Here is a 19,144-nt window from a genome sequence, read left to right on the forward strand (position 1 = left end):
TTGAGAGTGAGGAGATTCTGACACAGGTTGCCCAGGGAGGCTGTGGATGTCCTTTCCTGGATGAGACCTTGAGCAACCTGAGCTAGTGGAGGCCATGGCAGGGGCTGGAACTGGATGAGCTTTGTGTTCCCTTCCAACCCAACCCACTCTGGGATGGTTAAGTCTCCACAGCCTCTTTGGGCATCCTATTCCAGGGCTCCAGCAGCCTCACACCAAAGAAGAGTCTCCTGGTGTTCAGATGGAGCCTCCTGGCTTCCAGTTTGTGCCTGCTGCCTCTTGTGCTGTCTCTGGGAGGCTTTCCTTAGTGTTCAGGCTGGCATCACCCAGTCATTGCCTGGAGATGGAAGCACACAGCCTTGCTGGGGAGGTGCCAACAGCCACTTCACCTCGAGTGCCTGGATTGCAGCTCTTAGTTGTTTTTTCCTTCTCCCTTTCAGTCTGATGTGCTTTGTACCAACCCCAGAAGGGGCAGAGGCCCCTCCTCAGGTGAGGCTGATGCAGCTCATCAGCAGACCTCTGCCTGCTGTCTCCTAGGATGCTTCTGACCTGGGGTAAAAGCTGCAGCTTCAGCTTGTCAGGGGCAGTGCAGAGAGAAGTCTGCTTCAGTGTTGATGCAGCAGGAAGGTGATGAGGCAAATGTTCATTGCCATTGGCATTTCAGCTGCTCTCTGTGATGAGGGATGCCCTGGAGACACCTCAGTGGCACAGGAGTGCCACAGCAGCAGTACTCTGCCCCAGCACTGTGTGCTCTTGAGAGGCTCTCTTCACTGTTTGTTTTCATTTGCACTTTCTTATTGACATGAAAATTCATCTCTCAGAGGATCTCTAAGGCCTGTCCTGGCACTGAATGCTCCTGCTTTAGCCACAGACAGGTGGCAGTGAGGGCTGGGGGCTGCCAGGGGTTTCTGTGAGCTCTTTTTCTCTCTTGAGGTCGTTGGTAAAGAGAGAATCACAGAATCAAAGTGCTTGGAGGAGACCTTTGAGGCCATCAGGTCCCACTGTTAAGATGGCACTGCCAGGTCACCACTGAAGCACAGCTCCAGGGCATTGAAACCCCTCCTGGTGTGTGAGGCTCCACCACTGCCCTGGGCAGCCTGTCCCAGGGCTTGGCAACCCTTTAGGGAAAGAAGCTTTTCCTCATGTCCAACCTAAACCTCCCCTGGGACAGCCTGGGGCCATGTCCTCTGCCCTGTCACTTGTTCCCTGGGAGCAGAGCCCAACCCCCACCTGGCTCCAGCCTGCTCTCAGGGAACTGTAGAGAGCAGTGAGGTCTCCCTCAGCCTCCTCTTCTCCAGACTGTCCCCCCCCAGCTCCCTCAGCTGCTCCTCCCCAGCCCTGTTCTCCAGACCCTTCCCCAGTTTTGTTGCCCTTCTCTGGCCCTGCTGCAGCCTCTCAATGTCCTTCTTGCAGTGAGGGGTCCAAACCTGAACCCAATACTCGAGGTGTGGCCTCACCAGTGCCCAACCTGCTTCCCCCTTGGGCTTGCTCTTGGAACTGCTCTGATAGCCCTGCAGGGTTGTTGTGCTTCAGTAGCTGGGACTCAGCACTGCTCAGCCCACCCCTGCAGTGCTGTGTCCAGTTCTGGGCTCCTGCATTGCAGAGAGATGTTGAGGTGCTGGAAGGTGTTTGGAGCAGGGCAGCAAGGCTGGGGAGGGGCCTGGAGCACAGCCCTGTGAGGAGAGGCTGAGGGAGCTGGGGGGGTGCAGCCTGCAGCAGAGGAGGCTCAGGGCAGAGCTCATTGCTGCCTGCAGCTGCCTGCAGGGAGGCTGCAGCCAGGTGGGGTTGGGCTCTGCTGCCAGGCAGCCAGGGACAGAAGAAGGGGACAGAGGCTGAAGCTTTGGCAGGGCAGGTCTAGGCTGGATGTTGTTAGGAAGTTGTTGTCAGAGAGAGTGATTGGCACTGGAATGGGCTGCCCAGGGAGGTGGTGGAGTCTGTGTGGCTGGAGGTGTTTAAAGGAGGCTGCAGGAGGCAGTGCCAGGGGTTAGTTGATGAGAAGGTTGAGGGGTGCTAGGTTGGATTGGATGATCTCAGAGGTCTTTTCCAACCTGGTTCATTCTGTGCCTCTGTGACAATCCCTGCCCTGCTCCTGCTGGCCACACCATTGCTGATCCAGACCAGGAGGCTGTTGGGCACACCTTGGGCACACATTAGCTCATCTTCATCCCTGCACAGACCAGAGAGGCTGCTTGGGTGTGCAGCAGAGGCAAGGTTTTGTGGCTTGGTGGCTGGGCTGGACCAAAATGCCCCCTCAGCACTCAAAGGAAGCTAGGGGATGCTTTTCCAGCCCTGCTGAGGTGCACTTTGCAGCCTCTGCTGTGGCTGCCAGCAGCCTGCTGGCTTGGCAGAGCAGGGATTTTTTGGCATCTATTTTTGCACTCAAGGAAAACTGCTAAAAATATTTGCTTTCAGTCATCAAGCTCCCAGCTCCTGCCCCCCCACACCCCCCAGCCCCATCCTTATTCTGTGCAGGTTGCAGCTAATGAGGAATCAGTGCTCTGAGCAGCTCTCCTGCCATCTTTCACCTGCAGGTGAACGTTTAGCATGCCATGTGTGGAGGCAGGTTGGTTGCAAACTGAACCTATTTTGAGAGCCTCTTAAGTGCTGCCATGAACAGGGCAGCTGCAGGTGTCTGAGTGAGCCTCTGGTGTGGGGTGAGGGAGCAGGGCCAGAGCGGGGCCATGGCACTGACTGGGGGGTTGGAGGGGCTGTGCTATGAGGACAGGCTGGGGGAGCTGGGGGTGTGCAGCCTGGAGGAGAGAAGGCTCCAGGGAGACCTCAGAATCATAGGAGCACAGAATCAAGCAGGTAGGAAGAGAGCTCCAAGCTCAGCCAGCCCAACCTAGCACCCAGCCCTGCCCAACCAACCAGACCATGGCACTAAGTGCCCCAGCCAGGCTTGGCTGCAACACCTCCAGCCACACAGACTCCACCACCTCCCTGGGCAGCCCATTCCAGTGCCAATCACTCTCTCTGACAACAACTTCCTAACAACATCCAGCCTCAACCTGCCCTGCCACAGCTTCAGGCTGTGTCCCCTTCTTCTGTTGCTGGCTGCCTGGCAGCAGAGCCCAACCCCACCTGGCTACAACCTCCCTTCAGGTAGTTGTAGACAGCAATGAGCTCTGCCCTGAGCCTCCTGTTTGCTTTGTGCCCCCTGGGGAGCCTGAGATCCTTTTCCAGACCAAATAACCTTTGTGAGCTGATGTTTATTTCCCTTGTGTGACTGTGTCCCTGCCATGGCACTCTTCACCCAGCAGGTCTGAACTCTCTTTTTTTTCTCTCTCTCTGCCTTTCCAGACCATTCCTGCAACTTCTCAAGACCATTCTGAACCCTAATCCTGGCCTCCGAAGTGCTTGCAGCCTGCCCCAGCCTGGCATCAGCAGCCAATTCAGTAAGCATCTGGAGTTCCATCATCCAACTCAGTGATGGCAAAGGGAGGGTCAAAGAATGAGGGGGCTGGAAGGGACCTCTGAGCATCATCCACTCCAACCTCCCTGCCAGAGCAGGAGCACCCAGGGCAGGGCACACAGCAACACATCCAGATGAGTCTGGAATGCCTCCAGAGCAGGAGACTCCACAACCTCTCTGGGCAGCCTGCTCCAGGCTCCAGCACCCTCAGAGGGGCAGAGTTTCCCCTCCTGTTCCCATGGCACCTCCTCTGCTGCAGCTGGCACCCAGTGCCCCTTGTGCTGCCCTTGGGCAGAGCCTGGCTGAGTCCTGCCCACACTGCCCTGCACATCCTTAGCACAGCACTGAGGGCAGCCCTCTGGACAGCATCCAGCCCAGCTGCCCTGCCAGAGCAGCATCACACAGCAACACATCCTGGTGGGTCTTAAAAGGCTCCACAGAAGGAGACTCCACAGCCTCTCTGGGCAGCCTGCCCCAGGCCTCCAGCAGCCTCACACCAAAGACATTTCCCTTCCATGAGGAGGACAGAGCTGGGTTTTGTTGTTAGCTGCACCTCAGTGTGGTTCTCAGGGAAGCTCCTGGATTCCAACCTTCTCATCTCTGTGACATCTCCTGGGCAGGCCACACCTCAAATCCTGGGTTGAGTTCTGGCCCACTCATTCCCATAAGGACATGGAGGGGCTGGATCCTGCCAAGAGAAGGGCAATGAAACTGGGGAAGGGTCTGGAGGACAGGGCTAGAGCAGCTGAGGGAGCTGGGGGTGGATAGTCTGGAGAGGAGGAGGCTGAGAGGAGACCTCATTGCTCTCTACAGCTCCCTGAAAGGAGGAGAGGCTGAGGGAGCTGGGGGGGTGCAGCCTGCAGCAGAGGAGGCTCAGGGCAGAGCTCATTGCTGTCTGCAGCTGCCTGCAGGGAGGCTGTAGCCAGGTGGGGTTGGGCTCTGCTGCCAGGCAGCCAGGGCCAGAAGAAGGGGACACAGCCTGAAGCTGTGGCAGGGCAGGTTGAGGCTGGATGTTGTTAGGAAGTTGTTGTCAGAGAGTGATTGGCATTGGAATGGGCTGCCCAGGGAGGTGGTGGAGTCCCCATCCCTGGAGGTGTTGAAGCCAAGCCTGGCTGGGGCACTTAGTGCCATGGTCTGGTTGGTTGGGCAGGGCTGGGTGCTAGGCTGGGCTGGCTGAGCTTGGAGCTCTCTTCCAACCTGCTTGAGTCTGTGCTTCTATGAGGTTGGAGCCAGGTGGGGGTTGGACTCTGCTCCCTAGTATCAGGAAGAGGAAATGACCTGGAACTATGTTGGGGAACAATTTCATTGCTGCAAGAGTGGTCAGGGTTTGGAGGAGGCTGCCCAGAGAGGCGATGTTGTTAGGAAGTTGTTGGCAGAGAGAGTGATTGGCATTGGAATGGGCTGCCCTGGGAGGTGGTGGAGTTACCATCCCTGGAGTTGTTCAAGCACAGCCTGGCTGGGGCACTTAGTGCCATGGTCTGGCTGGTTGGGCAGGGCTGGGTGCTAGGTTGGAGTGGATGAGCTTGGAGCTCTCTTCCAACCTGCTTGATTCTGTTCTATTCTATTCAGTCCCCATCCCTGGAGGTGTTCAAGAAAGCTGTGGCCATGGCACTTGGGGCTGTGGTTTAGTGGCCTTGCTGGGGTCAGGTTGCTGTTTGGACTGGATGATCTCAGAGAGCTTTTCCATCCCAACCAATTCCATGGTTCTGTGGTCCTGGAAATGTCAGTTAAGCAGGAGGGATGCTTCCTGCCTGCCTTGCAGCTCAGGCTTCACAGGGGTGAGAGTGAGGCAGCACTTCTGCTCTCCAGAGGTACTGCACAGGGGGAAACTGAGGCACAGGAGGCCACAATTGGAGGCCAGGCTGAGGGAGTCAGCCTGGCTGAGACACAGTGCTGCTTGTCCCCTGCTCTGTCACCTCTGTGTCTTTCCCAAAGTCAGAAGAATTGGAGGAGAAAGGAAGTTCTGTCAGCAAGGACTTGAGATTTGGTAGTTTTCAAGGGCTTGAACTGCATCCAAGTGATTGACTGGGGGCAGAAAACCTTCACCCCCCCCTGCAGAGAGTCCAGGAGGTGAATGATTTTGTGTTGGTTCATTGCACTTTGTGGAGTGGATGAAATCTCTCCTGGCCATAATGGCTTTGGATTTGGATGTGCTGTCTGGTAAGGAGGTGTTAAAAGCAGTGCACAAAAGGGAGTTCTCTTTGGAGAGAGGTTGGAGGAGGGGGAGAGAAAAAAAGCTTCTGGTACCAGTAAATGATTCTTACCACTGCAGTAATCCCAATCAGATTAATTAGGGTTCATTTAGCTGCCTGGCTTTTATTTCAGTGGCAGAAAAACACATCTGAGGGGGGTTGGTTTGAAGCCTTTTGGAGCTGCAGTGCCATTTTTGTGCTGCTCTCACAGATTTCACAGGCATGAATCCCTGCCTGGTTGGGTTGTCAGGGGGGGGGGTTCAGCCTGCATCCAGCATTTCCAGCCAGCCATTTGCTCTCCAGCTCCTCTCACATCTTCTCTTGTCACTAAATCCAGCTCCTCTCACCTTCCCCATACTGCCCATCCAGAGGTGGTTTGCCTACCTCTGTGCTAATGCCTTCAAACACAGAGTCATGGAATCATTAAGGTTGGAAATGACCTCTAAGGTCATCTACTCCAAACTCCTACCCAACACCTCCATGACCTCCACTAAACCATTTCCCCAGGTGCCATGGCCACAGGTTTCTTCAGCACCTCCAGGCATGGGCACTCCACCACCTCCCTGGGCAGCCTCTGCCAATCCCTGACTAATCCTGCAGCAAAGAAATTCTTCCTCCTCTCCAACCTATCCCTCCCCTGGCACAATTTCAGGACACTTCCTCTCCTTCTATCTCCTGTTACTAGAGAGCAGAGCCCAACCCCCACCTCCCTGCAGCCTCCTTGCAGGGAGCTGTAGAGAGCTCTGCCCTCAGCCTCCTCTTCTCCAGACTAAACCCCCTCAGTTCCCTTAGCTGCTCCTCACCAGACCTGTCCTCCAAACCCCTTCCCCAGCTTCATTGCCCTTCTCTTGACACGTTCCAGCCCCTCAATGCCCTCCTTGGAGGGAGGGACCCAAACCTGGACACAGTACTCAAGCTGTGGCCTCACCAGTGCCGAGCCCAGGGCAGGGTCACTGCCTTGCTCCTCCTGGCCACAGTTCTCTTCTTGCAGTTCTGTTCTTTGTATGTGAGAGTTACACTCAGCTGCAGCCTGCTCCTGCTCTGCTGACCTGCTCACAGCCTCTGTTGGTGCAGCAGCCCTGCCCCATGCCACCACACATGGAAGGAAGGCAGGAGGGAAGGCAGGAAGGAAGGAAAGCAGGAAGGCAGGAAGGCAGGAAGGCAGGAAGGCAGGAAGGCAGGAAGGAAGGAAGGAAGGAAGGAAGGAAGGAAGGAAGGAAAGAAGGAAGGCAGGAAGGAAAGAAGGAAGGCAGGAAGGATGGAAGGAAGGAAGGAAGGAAGGAAAGAAGGAAAGAAGGAAAGAAGGAAGGCAGGAAGGAAGAAAGGAAGGCAAGAAGGAAGGAAGGCAAGAAGGAAGGAAGGAAGGATGGAAGGAAGGAAGGAAGGAAGGAAGGAAGGAAGGAAGGAAGGAAGGAAGGAAAGGAAGGAAGGAAGGAAGGAAGGAAGGAAGGAAGGAAGGAAGGAAGGAAGAAAAGAAAAGAAAGAAGGAAGGAAGGAAAGAAGGCAGGAAGGCAGGAAGGCAAGAAAGGAAGGAAGGAAGGAAGGAAGGAAGGAAGGAAGGAAGGAAGGAAGGAAGGAAGGAAGGAAAGGAAGGAAGGAAGGAAGGAAGGAAGGAAGGAAGGAAGGAAGGAAGGAAGGAAGGAAGGAAGGAAGGAAGGAAGGAGGGAAGGAAGGAAGGAAGGAAGGAAGGAAGGATCCTTCTGTGAGTTTCCCACTCGTGTGTCTCACCCAGAGCTGTTCTGTTTTCTCCCTTGCACATGCCTCTGGCTCTTCCCATCCCCTTTTCTTTTCTCTCCTTGCAGCTTCTCCCTCTTGCTGCAAAGCTGTTCAGATCTGTCACAAAACAAATCTGGATGGCATCCCATAGCTGCTTGCCCATATGTGGCTGCCTATAGCGAAGGTGGCAGAGCAGGATCTGGCAAGGGAGGGAATTTTCCATCCCATTCGTCCTCCTCTTCTCATTTTTTTTCTTCCTGGGAAAGCTTCAAACCAAATCACAGAATTCAGAGGATGCTGAGGGTTGGAAAGGGACCTCTGAGTCCAACCCCCACCCTGCCAGAACAGGAGCACCTAGGGTAGGTCATACAGGAACACATCCAGGTGGGTTTGAGTGTCTCCAGAGCAGGAGGCTCCACAGCCTCTCTGGGCAGCCTGCTCCAGGCCTCCAGCAGCCTCACAGTGACAAAGTTTTCTGTTCTGTTCCTGTGGCATCTTCTCTGCTCCAGCTGGCACCCACTGCCCCTGGTCCTGTGCTTGGAGATCCCTGAGCAGAGCCTGGCTTCATCCCTGCACAGCCTCAAGCTGTGCCAGGGCAGGTTCAGGCTGGATGTTAGAAGGGCCAGAGCAGGGCCAGGAGGATGCTGAGAGGCTGCAGCAGCTCTGCTGTGAGCACAGCCTGAAAGAGTTGGGGCTGTGCAGGCTGGAGCAGAGGAGGCTCCCAGGGGACCTTCTTGTGGCCTGCCAGCATCTGAAGGGGGCTACAAAAAAGTTGGGGAGGGACTTTTGAGGCTGTGAGGGAGTGGCAGGAGTGGGGGGAATGGAGCAAAGGTGGAGGTGGGGAGAGTGAGGCTGGAGGTGAGGAGGAAGTTGTTGAGCAGGAGAGTGGTGAGAGGCTGGAATGGGTTGCCCAGGGAGGTGGTTGAGGCCCCATGGCTGGAGGTGTTTGAGGCCAGGCTGGCTGAGGCTGTGTGCAGCCTGCTCTAGGGTAGGGTGTCCCTGGGCATGGCAGGGGGTTGGGACTGCCTGCTCCTTGTGGTCCCTTCCAATCCCTGACTGATTCTGTTAGAAATCTTCACAGCAAGAGTGATCCCCACTGGAATGGGCTGCCCAGGGAGGTGGTGGAGTCCTCATCCCTGGGGGTGTTTAAAAGGAGGCTGCATGAGGCACTTAGTGCCAGGGGTTAGTTAGTGAGAAGGTGCTAGCTTGGACTCAGTGATCTCAGAGGTCTTTTCCAGCCTGGTTCATTCTGAGCTCCTGTGTTCTCTATCACAGCTCTGAGGGCAGCCCTCAGACTCCTCTGCTGCCAGCTCCCAGCCCCAGCTCCCTCAGCCTGCCCTCCCAGGAGATGCTCACTGCCTGCAGCAGCTTTGTGCTATTACTGTGAAGATGCCTTTGAGTTTGTGAGCCTGGAAAACCTGAAGCTCTTCCCTCAAGCACTGGAACAGGCTGCTCAGGGCAGGGGTGGAGTCACTGCCCCCAGAGGTCCTGCTGCCTGGACCTAGTGCTTAGGGACATGGTTCAGTGGTGACCCTGCAGTGCTGGATTGGAGGCTGGACTGGATGGTCTTGAAGGTCTCTTCCAACCAAAGGCATTCTGTGATCCTGTGAAATGGACTTGTGGATGCTCTGACCATGATTGATGGGGACAGTAGTTTTGAGCAGGGCCTGTTGTGATAGGACAAGAGGTGATGGTTTGGAACTAAAGGAGATTGAGACTGCAGAGAAGGGAGAAATGTTTGGCACTGAGGGTGGGGAGAGCCTGGCCCAGATTGCCCTGAGAGGTGGGAGATGCCCATCCCTGGCAGTATTGCAGGTGAGGTTGTTTGGGGCTGTTAGCAACCTGCTCTAGCTGGGGATGTCCCTGCTGAGTGCAGGGGGCTGGTGTGAATGAGCTTGAAAGGTCCCTTCCAACCTAAAGCATTGAATGATTCTATTCTGTGCCTTCATCAGTTAAAAGGGGAGGTCTGATGTTGTGGTGCCTGTGCCAGCAGCCAGTACAGGCTCCTTTGCAGAGTCTCTTCCTCCTCACCTTTCCCAGTAACCTCTGTGGCTGCTGGTTTTGTTTCCCCCAAGGCTCAGTGCTGTTCAACACTGGAGAAGGTCTCTCTCCTGCAGGTGTCTGGTAGCTGATGCAGCACATTCTGTGTCCCATGCTGCTGTGGGGAGTTGAGGGTAGTGTCATGTTCAATGAGGAGTAATGGCATAGGGAAGTAATGAAGGAAGAGAATCTTCACTTCCTTTCCCCTTTTCCTCTGGGAAAGGCTAGGCTGAAGCTGAGGCAGCAGTGCCCAGGTGGGCAGCAGAGCCAATGGCATCCTGGGCTGGCTCAGGAGCAGTGTGGGCAGCAGGACAAGGGAGGTTCTTGTGCCCCTGTGCTCAGCACTGCTCAGGCCACACCTTGAGTGCTGTGTCCAGTGCTGGGCTCCTCCATTGCAGAGAGATGCTGAGGTGCTGGAAGGTGTTTGGAGAAGGGCAGCAAGGCTGGGGAGGGGCCTGGAGCACAGCCCTGTGAGGAGAGGCTGAGGGAGCTGGGGGGGTGCAGCCTGCAGCAGAGGAGGCTCAGGGCAGAGCTCATTGCTGCCTGCAGCTGCCTGCAGGGAGGCTGTAGCCAGGTGGGGTTGGGCTCTGCTGCCAGGCAGCCAGCAACAGAAGAAGGGGACACAGCCTCAAGCTGTGCCAGGGCAGGTCTAGGCTGGATGTTGTTAGGAAGTTGTTGTCAGAGAGAGTGATTGGCACTGGAATGGGCTGCCCAGGGAGGTGGTGGAGTCTGTGTGGCTGGAGGTGTTGCAGCCAAGCCTGGCTGGGGCACTTAGTGCCATGGTGTGGTTGGTTGGGCAGGGCTGGGTGCTAGGTTGGGCTGGCTGAGCTTGGAGCTCTCTTCCAGCCTGCTTGGTTCTATGATTCTCTGATTCTCTGAACTCTTAGTGCCAGAGCATCTGGTGCTAGTCTGTGATCTTCCACCTCCCCTCCTCCTCCTTTGAACATGGCTATGAGATCTTGCAGCACCCTCAAGACCTCTGCTGCTTCCTGCAGCTTTCTGTGGTGCTGTTAACCTGCAGCAGGTTGCAGCCAAGCAGGCAGTGATCCTCTTGCCCCCCAGAGAGAGGTGAGGAGGCTGCAGCACCCAGTTCAGGGGAAAGGTTGCTGCATGGGAAGTGGGAGGGAAACACCATGGCTTGTCTGCAGCAGGGTTCTGCAGAAGGGAAAAGGAGAAGCTTTGATAGAAGGGAAAAAGAGAAGCAGTGCCAAGTGGTGTCCCTCAGGGGTCTGTGCTGGCACCAGTGCTTGTTGAACATCGTTGTCAGCCACGTGGACAGAGCTATCAGTGCACCCTCAGCCAGTCTGCAGGTGGCACCAAGCTGTGTGGCACAGGTGACTTGCCAGAGGGCAGGGATCCATCCAGAGAGACCTGGGCAGGCAGCAGAGCTGTGCCCAGGCCAACCTCATGAACTTCAACAAGGCCAAGTGGAAGGTCCTGCACCTGGGTGGGTGCAATGCCAAGCACAGCTCCAGGCTGGGTGGGGAATGGCTGAGAGCAGCCCTGAGGAACAGGACCTGGGGGTCTGGGGTGATGAAAAGCTCAACAGGAGCCTGCAGTGTGAGTGCAGCCCAGACACAACCCTGTGCTGGGTGCAGCAAGAGCAGTGTGGGCACAGGGCAAGGGAGGGGATTCTGCCCCTTGGCTCTGCTCTCCTCACACCCCACCTGCAGTCCTGGAGGCAGTTCTGCAGCCCCCAGCACAAGCAGGACATGGAAGTGTTGGAGGCAGTGCAGAGGAGGCCACCAAGATGCTGAGAGGGCTGCAGCAGCTCTGCTCTGAGCACAGGCTGAGAGAGTTGGGGCTGTGCAGCCTGCAGAGGAGAAGGCTTCCAGGAGAGCTTGGAGTGGCCTTGCAGGATGTGCAGGGGCTGCAGGAGGGCTGGGGAGGGACTACTGGAAGGTCTGGGAATGGCAGGAGGAGGAGGAGGAATGGGTTTGAAGTGTGAGAGGGGAGATTGAAAGTGGCTGTGAGGAAGAAGTTGTTTGCAGTGAGGGTGCTGAGAGACTGGCACAGGTTGAGGGTGCTGAGACCCTGGCACAGGTTTCCCAGGGAGGTATCAAGGACTAGGTTGGATGAGGCCTTGAGCAACCTGTTCTAGTGGGAGGTGTCCCTGCCTATGGCACAGGGGTTTTGGAACTGGCTGAGTTTTGAGCTCCCTTCCAACCTAACCCATTCTGTGATGCTATGATAAGCTTATCATGACAACAGGAGGCAAAACAGGACGCCTGAGCTCAGCCCTGCTGCTGCCTTCTCATGCAACACCTTGCCAGGAGCCTGGGTACCAGCTCTAAGATAGCAGTGATGCCCTTCTTGCCTTTCAGGATTCCCTGCTGTTGGACTTAGCATCGTGGGGTCACACCTGCTGCTCAGTTAAAGATGCCCCTGCTGACTGCAGGGGTGTGGGACTTGATGAGCTTTGGGGGGGTTGCTTCCAGCCTGATGCAGTCAGTGATTGTAAACACATTGAGTGCAGGGATAGGAGCAGAGGGTCACATGAGGGCTAATTCTCCTCTTAATTACTGCACATCCCAGAGTGGCTGCCTCAAAGGCAGCAATCACCCCAGTGCAAAAGCAGGGCAGGGAAATCAGAGTACTCAGCAAGGCAAAAGGGGTGAGGCAGGCTCATGGCTGAGGCTGAGCTTGGTGCACTTGCCATGGAGCAGGCTCTTGAGCCTGGGGGTGCCTTCATTTGTCTTCATTAAGGAAACGACATCTGGAGTGGAAATGAAATACCCCCAGAGAAACAGAAGCTGTCAGCTGCTGCTGAGCTCTGCCCCCAGCCACAGGGCAGCCCTCGCAGAGCACTTTGCTCCTTGCCTTGCCTTGCAGTGGAGGGAGTGAGACCCTCACTGCCAGGAGGACATTGAGGGGCTGGAGTGAGTCCAGAGAAGGGCAATGAAGCTGGGGAAGGGTCTGGAAAACAGGGCTGAGGGAGCTGGGGGTGTTGAGCCTGGAGAAGAGGAGACTGAGGGCAGAGCTCATTGCTCTCCACAGCTGCCTGAGAGGAGGCTGCAGGGAGGTGGGGGTTGGGCTCTGCTGCCTAGGATCAGGTGATAGAAGCAAAGGAAATACCCTGAGGTTGTGCCAGGGAAGGTTCAGGTTGGAGCTGAGGATAAAAGTCTTTGCTGCCAGAGTGGTCAGAGGTTGGCAGAGGCTGCCCAGGGAGGTGGTGGAGTGCCCATGCCTGGAGGTGTTCAGGAGAGCTGTGGCCATGGCACTTGGGGCCAGGGTTTGGTGGCTGTGGTGGTGCTGGGTTGCAGGTTGGGCTGGCTGAGCTCAGAGGGCTTTGCCAACTGAACCAGTTCTCTGATGGCTGTGCAAAAGCAGCCTCTGATCCCTGAGCCATCTCAGATCTCCTTCCCACTACAACTCTGACTCTGTGATCAGCAGAACATCAGCCCTGGTGTGTGTGCATCGAAGAGGAGGGCAGAGCTCCAGTCTCCACCTGTCTGCAGCGAGCCCAAGAGTTTTGCTTAGCTCACCAGCACCTGGAGGGGGTCAGCTGGGATGTTGGTGCCTCCAGCACTGCTGGCTGCAGGGCTGAGGCGATGCAGGGCCAGGGGGAGTCCCTCTGCCACCGCCGCCAAAGGGTTAATCCCCACCATAATCATCTCATTCTCCTTCAGAGAGGAGTTTCTGCAGAGCCCTGGGCTGAGACTCGTGACTGTGTGCTCTGGCAGGCACTTGGCCATGTGAAATAAACACCCTCTGGATAATGGCACCCATTGAGCATTGTGCCTGGGAACCCATCCTGCCACATGGCAGCGGCAGGCCAGGGGAGCTTCCTCCTCTGGCAGCTCAGCTAAATATTTACACAGTGTCTTCCAGTGAAGCAATTCCTCTGTGCTGCTGGGGGAGAGGCTCCAGAGCTGCTCTTACTGCTTGGCCTTGCTCTGAGTGCCTCCTAAAAGAAGAGGTTGCTCTTTGGCTCCCTTCCACCTGCCAGCAGGATGGAGCAGCTGCCCAACCTGCTTCCCCCTTGGGCTTGCTCTTGGAACTGCTCTCATAGCCCTGCAGGGTTGTTGTGCTTTGGTAGCTGGGACTCAGCACTCAAGCTGTGGCCTGAGCAGTGCTGTGTCCAGGTCTGGGCTCCTCCATTCAAGAGGACAATCCAATCTAACACAGATCACAGAGGGACACATCCAGACAGGCCTGGGAAGGCTCCACAGAAGGAGACTCCACAGCCTCTCTGGGCAGCCTGTGCCAGGGCTCTGGGACCCTTCCAGGCAAGAAGTTGCCCTTGTGCTGAGCTGGAACCTCCTGTGCTGCAGCTTCCATCCACTGCTGCTTGTCCTATGCCAGGGGGCAGTGAGCAGAGCCTGTCCCCCCCTGCTGACCCCCAGCCCTCAGAGAGTTCTAGACATTGATCCAATCCCCTCTCAGGCTTCTCCTCTCCAGACTAAGCAGCCCCAGGGCCCTCAGCCTCTCCTCCCCAGGCAGTGCTCCAGTCCCCTCCTCATCCTCATAGCCCTCCCTTGGACTCTCTCCAGCAGATTCCTGTCCCTCTGAAACTGGAGGAGCTTGAGTGCTGTGTCCAGTTCTGGGCTCCTCCATTGCAGAGAGATGTTGAGGTGCTGGAAGGTGTTTGGAGAAGGGCAGCAAGGCTGGGGAGGGGCCTGGAGCACAGCCCTGTGAGGAGAGGCTGAGGGAGCTGGGGGGGTGCAGCCTGCAGCAGAGGAGGCTCAGGGCAGAGCTGATTGCTGCCTGCAGCTGCCTGCAGGGAGGCTGTAGCCAGGTGGGGTTGGGCTCTGCTGCCAGGCAGCCAGCAACAGCCTGAAGCTGTGGCAGGGCAGGTTGAGGCTGGATGTTGTTAGGAAGTTGTTGTCAGAGAGAGTGATTGGCATTGGAATGGGCTGCCCAGGGAGGTGGTGCAGTGCCCATCCCTGGAGGTGTTTAAAGGAGGCTGCAGGAGGCACTCAGTGCCAGGGGTTAGTTAATGAGGAGGGTTGAGTGCTAGGTTGGATTGGATGATCTCAGAGGTCTTTTCCAGCCTGGTTAACTGTGACTCTGTGAAAACAGCAGCCCAGCACCCACGACTCCAGCCCTGTACTGGGGAGCAAAGAAGGAAACCACAGGAGCTGTTTGGTACAGTGTGTTGGACTTGGGGCTTGACGTTGTGGTTGTTCAGCCTGGAGAAGAGAAGGCTCCAGGAAGCCCTCAGAGCAGCCTGCCAGTACCTGAAGGGGCTCCAGGAGAGCTGGGGAGGGACTTCTGCCAAGGACTGGGAGTGGCAGGCTGAGGACAATGGCTTTGAGCTGGGAGAGGGGAAACTGAGAGTGGAGATGAGGAAGAGATTCTTTGCAGTGAGGGTGGTGAGACCCTGGCACAGGTTCCCCAGGAGGCTGTGGATGTCCCCTCCCTGGAGATGTTCAAAGCCAGCTTGGATGAGACCTTGAGGGCCCTGGGCTGGTGGGAGGTGTGCAGCCTGGAGAGGAGGAGGCTCAGGGCAGAGCTCATTGCTGTCTGCAGCTGCCTGCAGGGAGGCTGTAGCCAGGTGGGGGTTGGGCTCTGCTGCCAGGAAGAACTCCCATGGCAGGGGGGGGCTGGAACTGGATGAGCTTTGAGATCCCTTCCAACCCAAACCCTTCTGTCCTTCTCTGAACTTTGAGTCTGGGCTACTGTGCACTCTGTCATCATTAACCCCCACAGCCTCTATTTAGTGATGTTAAGTGGTTTTTATTCCCTTGTTTGCAGCATTTCAGAACAACCTTTCCAAAGCCTCCCTGCTGCAGAATAAAGGAAAAGGGGATTCTGGCAGTGCTGGGTGGCCAGGTGTGGGTGCAGGGATGTCAACTCCTTTGCAAAGACCAGAAATGCCTGTTTTTGTCTTCATTTTTTTACTGGGGACCTCTTTTGCCTTTGCCCTTCACCAGGCTGGGAGGCTTGGCTGATCCAGCTGCAGGCTGTGCTGCCATCCAGAGAGACCTGGGCAGGCAGAGCTGGGCATAGAGGAACCAGATGAGGCTCAGCAAGGACAAGTGCAGAGTCCTGCACCTGGGGAGGAGTAATTAACTCCACCAGGAGGTGATCTGCTGGAGAGCAGCCCTGTGGAGAGGGACCTGGGGGTGCTGGGGGCTAACATCCATGGCACAGCAATGTGCCCTGGTGGCCAAGAAGGCCAATGGGATCCTGGGGTGTGTTAGGAGGATGTGTCCAGCAGAGCAAGGGAGGTTCTCCTGCCCCTCTACTCTGTCCTGCTGAGACCTCATCTTGAGCACTGCCTTCAGTTTTGGGCTTGCAGAGGGACAGGAACTGCTGGAGAGAGTTCAAGGGAGGGCTGTGAGGATGATGAGGGGACTGGAGGGCATGGCTGATGAGAGGCTGAGGGCCTTGGGGCTGCTTAGTCTGGAGAAGAGAAGACTGAGAGGGGATTGAATCAATGTCTGTAACTCTCTGAGGGCTGGGGGTCAGCAAGGGGGGACAGGCTCTGCTCACTGCTCCCTGGGACAGGACAAGCAGCAGTGGATGGAAGCTGCAGCACAGGAGGTTGCAGCTCAGCACAAGGGCAACTTCTTGCCTGGAAGGGTCCCAGAGCCCTGGCACAGGCTGCCCAGAGAGGTTGTGGAGTCTCCTTCTGTGGAGCCTTCCCAGGCCTGTCTGGATGTGTTCTGTGTGCCCTGAGCTGGATTGTGTGGTCCTGCTGTGCCAGCAGGGTTGGACTGGATGAGCTCTTTGGGTCCCTTCCAACCCCTGACATCCTGTGAGCTGTGATCATTGGGTCTCCACATCCAGGGACAGCTATGATGGTTTCTGGCTCCTGCCCATTGCTGGTCATCCAAAACCATGCCCCAGTGTCCCAAGTCAGCCTCTCTGCAGCCCACAGAGCCAGTTGCAGCTAGGGCAGTTTGTGTAAGATATGCAGGAGGCTGATGGAAAAGGAGCAAAGCTTCCAAGAATTCTCCTGTGCTTTGTTTTGGGTAAGGTCTAATATTTCCTCTCTGTTTCTCTTCCCCCCCAAATAGATCTCAAGTGGTAATTGTAGGTTGGGGATTACAACACAGATGCCTGGAGTGTAGGAGAGGCCCTCAGAGATCTCTTCTTGGCTTGTGGTAGTCTAGAAGAGTAAAACCAACATCCCAACCCCACCCCCCAGAAAAACAACCCTGGTGCTGAATGTGCTGGGTGCAGGAGTTGGGGCAGTGAAGCTTAGACAGCAGAGCCTAGAAATAAGAGTAAGAAAAGGGAACAGAATCTGAGCAGAGAAGAAATTGGTCACTGGAACGTCTCAACTGAGAGCTGCTTCTTCCCCCACCATTTCCACTCTTTAAATCAAGTCTGGTTTCTATTTCTGGAGGAGCTGTTGAAGCTCAAGGGACAAGTAATGAGCTTGATGCAGAAGTGTCTGCGAGCTGCTGCAGGCTGTGCTGAGCAGGAGGTCAGGCATTAGCATTTATCAAGCTGTCTCCTGGTCCTCACAGCTGAGCATCTCTGAAGACCAGTGGGAGCTGCTGGTGTCACGTTTGGAACATCAGCCTCTTCACCTGCATGGCAGTGCTGGTCCCAAACACAACCATCACAGCCCCTGGCTACAGTGCAGCTGAGTGCTGCCTGCAGCTGCCTGCAGGGAGGCTGTAGCCAGGTGGGGTTGGGCTCTGCTGCCAGGCAGCCAGGGACAGAAGAAGGGGACACAGCCTGAAGCTGTGCCAGGGCAGGTCTAGGCTGGATGTTGTTAGGAAGTTGTTGTCAGAGAGAGTGATTGGCACTGGAATGGGCTGCCCAGGGAGGTGGTGGAGTCTGTGTGGCTGGAGGTGTTGAAGCCAAGCCTGGCTGGGGCACTTAGTGCCATGGTGTGGTTGGTTGGGCAGGGCTGGGTGCTAGGTTGGGCTGGCTGAGCTTGGAGCTCTCTTCCAGCCTGCTTGGTTCTGTGATTCTCCTGCAGTTCTCTATCTGTAGTGGCCCAAGAATGGGAAAGTCAATGTTGTGTGCTGCTCAGTCTAGGGTTAGGAGAAGGAATTCCTGAGTCAAATGGACTAGAATCATAGAATGGTTTAAGTTGGAAGGGACCTCAAAGATCATCCAGTTCCAACCCTCTGTCACAGTCAGGGACACCTCCCACTAGAATAAGTGGCTCAAGGCCTCATCCAACCTGACCTTGAACACCTCCAGGGAGGTTGTGGAGCACAGAAGCACAGAATGGGATCAAAGATCCCATTCTGTGCTTCTGTGCTCCACAGCCTCCCTGGGAAACCTGTGCCAGTCTCTCACCACCGTCAACCTATGCCAGGCTCTCACCACCCTCACTGCAAACAACTTCTTCCTCACAGCCACTTTCAGTCTCCCCTCTCACACTTCAAACCCATTCCTCCTCCTCCTGCCATTCCCAGACCTTCTCAACAGTCCCTCCCCAGCCCTCCTGCAGCCCCCTGCACATCCTGCAAGGCCACTCCAAGCTCTCCTGGAAGCCTTCTCCTCTGCAGGCTGCACAGCCCCAACTCTCTCAGCCTGTGCTCAGAGCAGAGCTGCTGCAGCCCTCTCAGCATCTTGGTGGCCTCCTCTGCACTGCCTCCAACACTTCCATGTGCTGCTTGTGCTGGGGGCTGCAGAACTGCCCCCAGGACTGCAGGTGGGGTGTGAGGAGAGCAGAGGGAAGGGGCAGAATCCCCTCCCTTGCCCTGTGCCCACACTGCTCTGGCTGCACCCAGCACAGGGTTGTGTCTGGGCTGCACTCACACTGCAGGCTCCTGTTCAGCTTTTCACCAGCCCAGACCCCCAGGTCCTGTTCCTCAGGGCTGCTCTCAGCCATTCCCCACCCAGCCTGGATGGGAAATGCACATGAAATGGCTTAGGTTGGAAGTGACCTCAAAGCTCATGCAGCTCCAAGACGGTTGCTGTGCTGTCTGGGCTGTGTGCTAGCTGCCAGAATCACCCCTGGAGCCCACACAGCTCACAGCATTTGGTTTGTGAGCTGTGCAGAAGCTGAGGGTGAAAAGAAATGAGCTCTTGTGCAGCTGTGAGGCAGTTCTGGTAGAGCTGATTGAACACTTTTGCATCCATCTTTCACCTTCCCTCTTGGTATTTGTGTGCTGGTGGCTCTGGGACCTTTCTCTTCCACCTCCAGGTTTGGTTGTGAGCCTTTGGTTTGTGAGCTGTGTGGAAGCTAAGGGTGAAGAGAAATGAGCTCTTGTGCAGCAGTAGGTTTGATTTAACACTTTTGCATCCATCCTTCACCTTGGTTTTTTGGGTGCTGGTGCCTCTGGGACCTTTCTCTTCCACCTCCAGGTTTGGTTGTGAGCATTTGGTTTGTGAGCTGTGTGGAAGCTAAGGGTGAAGAGAAATGAGCTCTTGTGCAGCAGTAGGTTTGATTTAACACTTTTGCATCCATCCTTCAACTTCCCTCTTGGTATTTGGGTGCTGGTGGCTCTGGGACCTTTCTCCTCAGCTCCAGGTTTGGTTGTATTTGGTTTGTGAGCTGTGTGGAAGCTGAGAGTGAGAAGAAATGAGCTCTTGTGCAGCAGTCATGCAGTAGGTTTGATTTAACTCTTTTGCATTCATCCTTCACCTTCCCTCTTGATTTTTTGGGTGCTGGTGGCTCTGGGACCTTTCTCTTCCACCTCCAGGTTTGGTTGTGAGCCTTTGGTTTGTGAGCTGTGTGGAAGCTGAGGGTGAAGAGAAATGAGCTCTTGTGCAGCAGTAGGTTTGATTTAACACTTTTGCATTCATCCTTCAACTTCCCTCTTGATTTTTTGGGTGCTGGTGGCTCTGGGACCTTTCTCCTCATCTCCAGGTTTGGTTGTGAGAGTGGCAGGTCTGTCGTGAGAAGGAAGAGCAGATTTGAGGTGAAAAC

General features: G+C 55.9%; 1 protein-coding gene across 5 annotated transcripts in view; it reads left to right on the forward strand.

Annotated features, from left to right (window-relative positions):
* The window catches only part of HIVEP3 (HIVEP zinc finger 3), a 497,619-nt gene that overhangs the window by 323,143 nt on the left and 155,332 nt on the right, over positions 1 to 19,144 (forward strand). For all 5 annotated transcript variants that reach the window (XM_064172675.1, XM_064172676.1, XM_064172677.1 and 2 more), the window contains one exon: positions 3,298 to 3,392. The gene's annotated coding sequence lies outside the window, so the exon portion shown is untranslated. The remainder of the gene's footprint in view (positions 1 to 3,297; positions 3,393 to 19,144) is intronic.

This window comes from Pogoniulus pusillus, chromosome 37 (genome assembly GCF_015220805.1).
Source record: "Pogoniulus pusillus isolate bPogPus1 chromosome 37, bPogPus1.pri, whole genome shotgun sequence".
NCBI classification, from domain to species: domain Eukaryota; kingdom Metazoa; phylum Chordata; class Aves; order Piciformes; family Lybiidae; genus Pogoniulus; species Pogoniulus pusillus.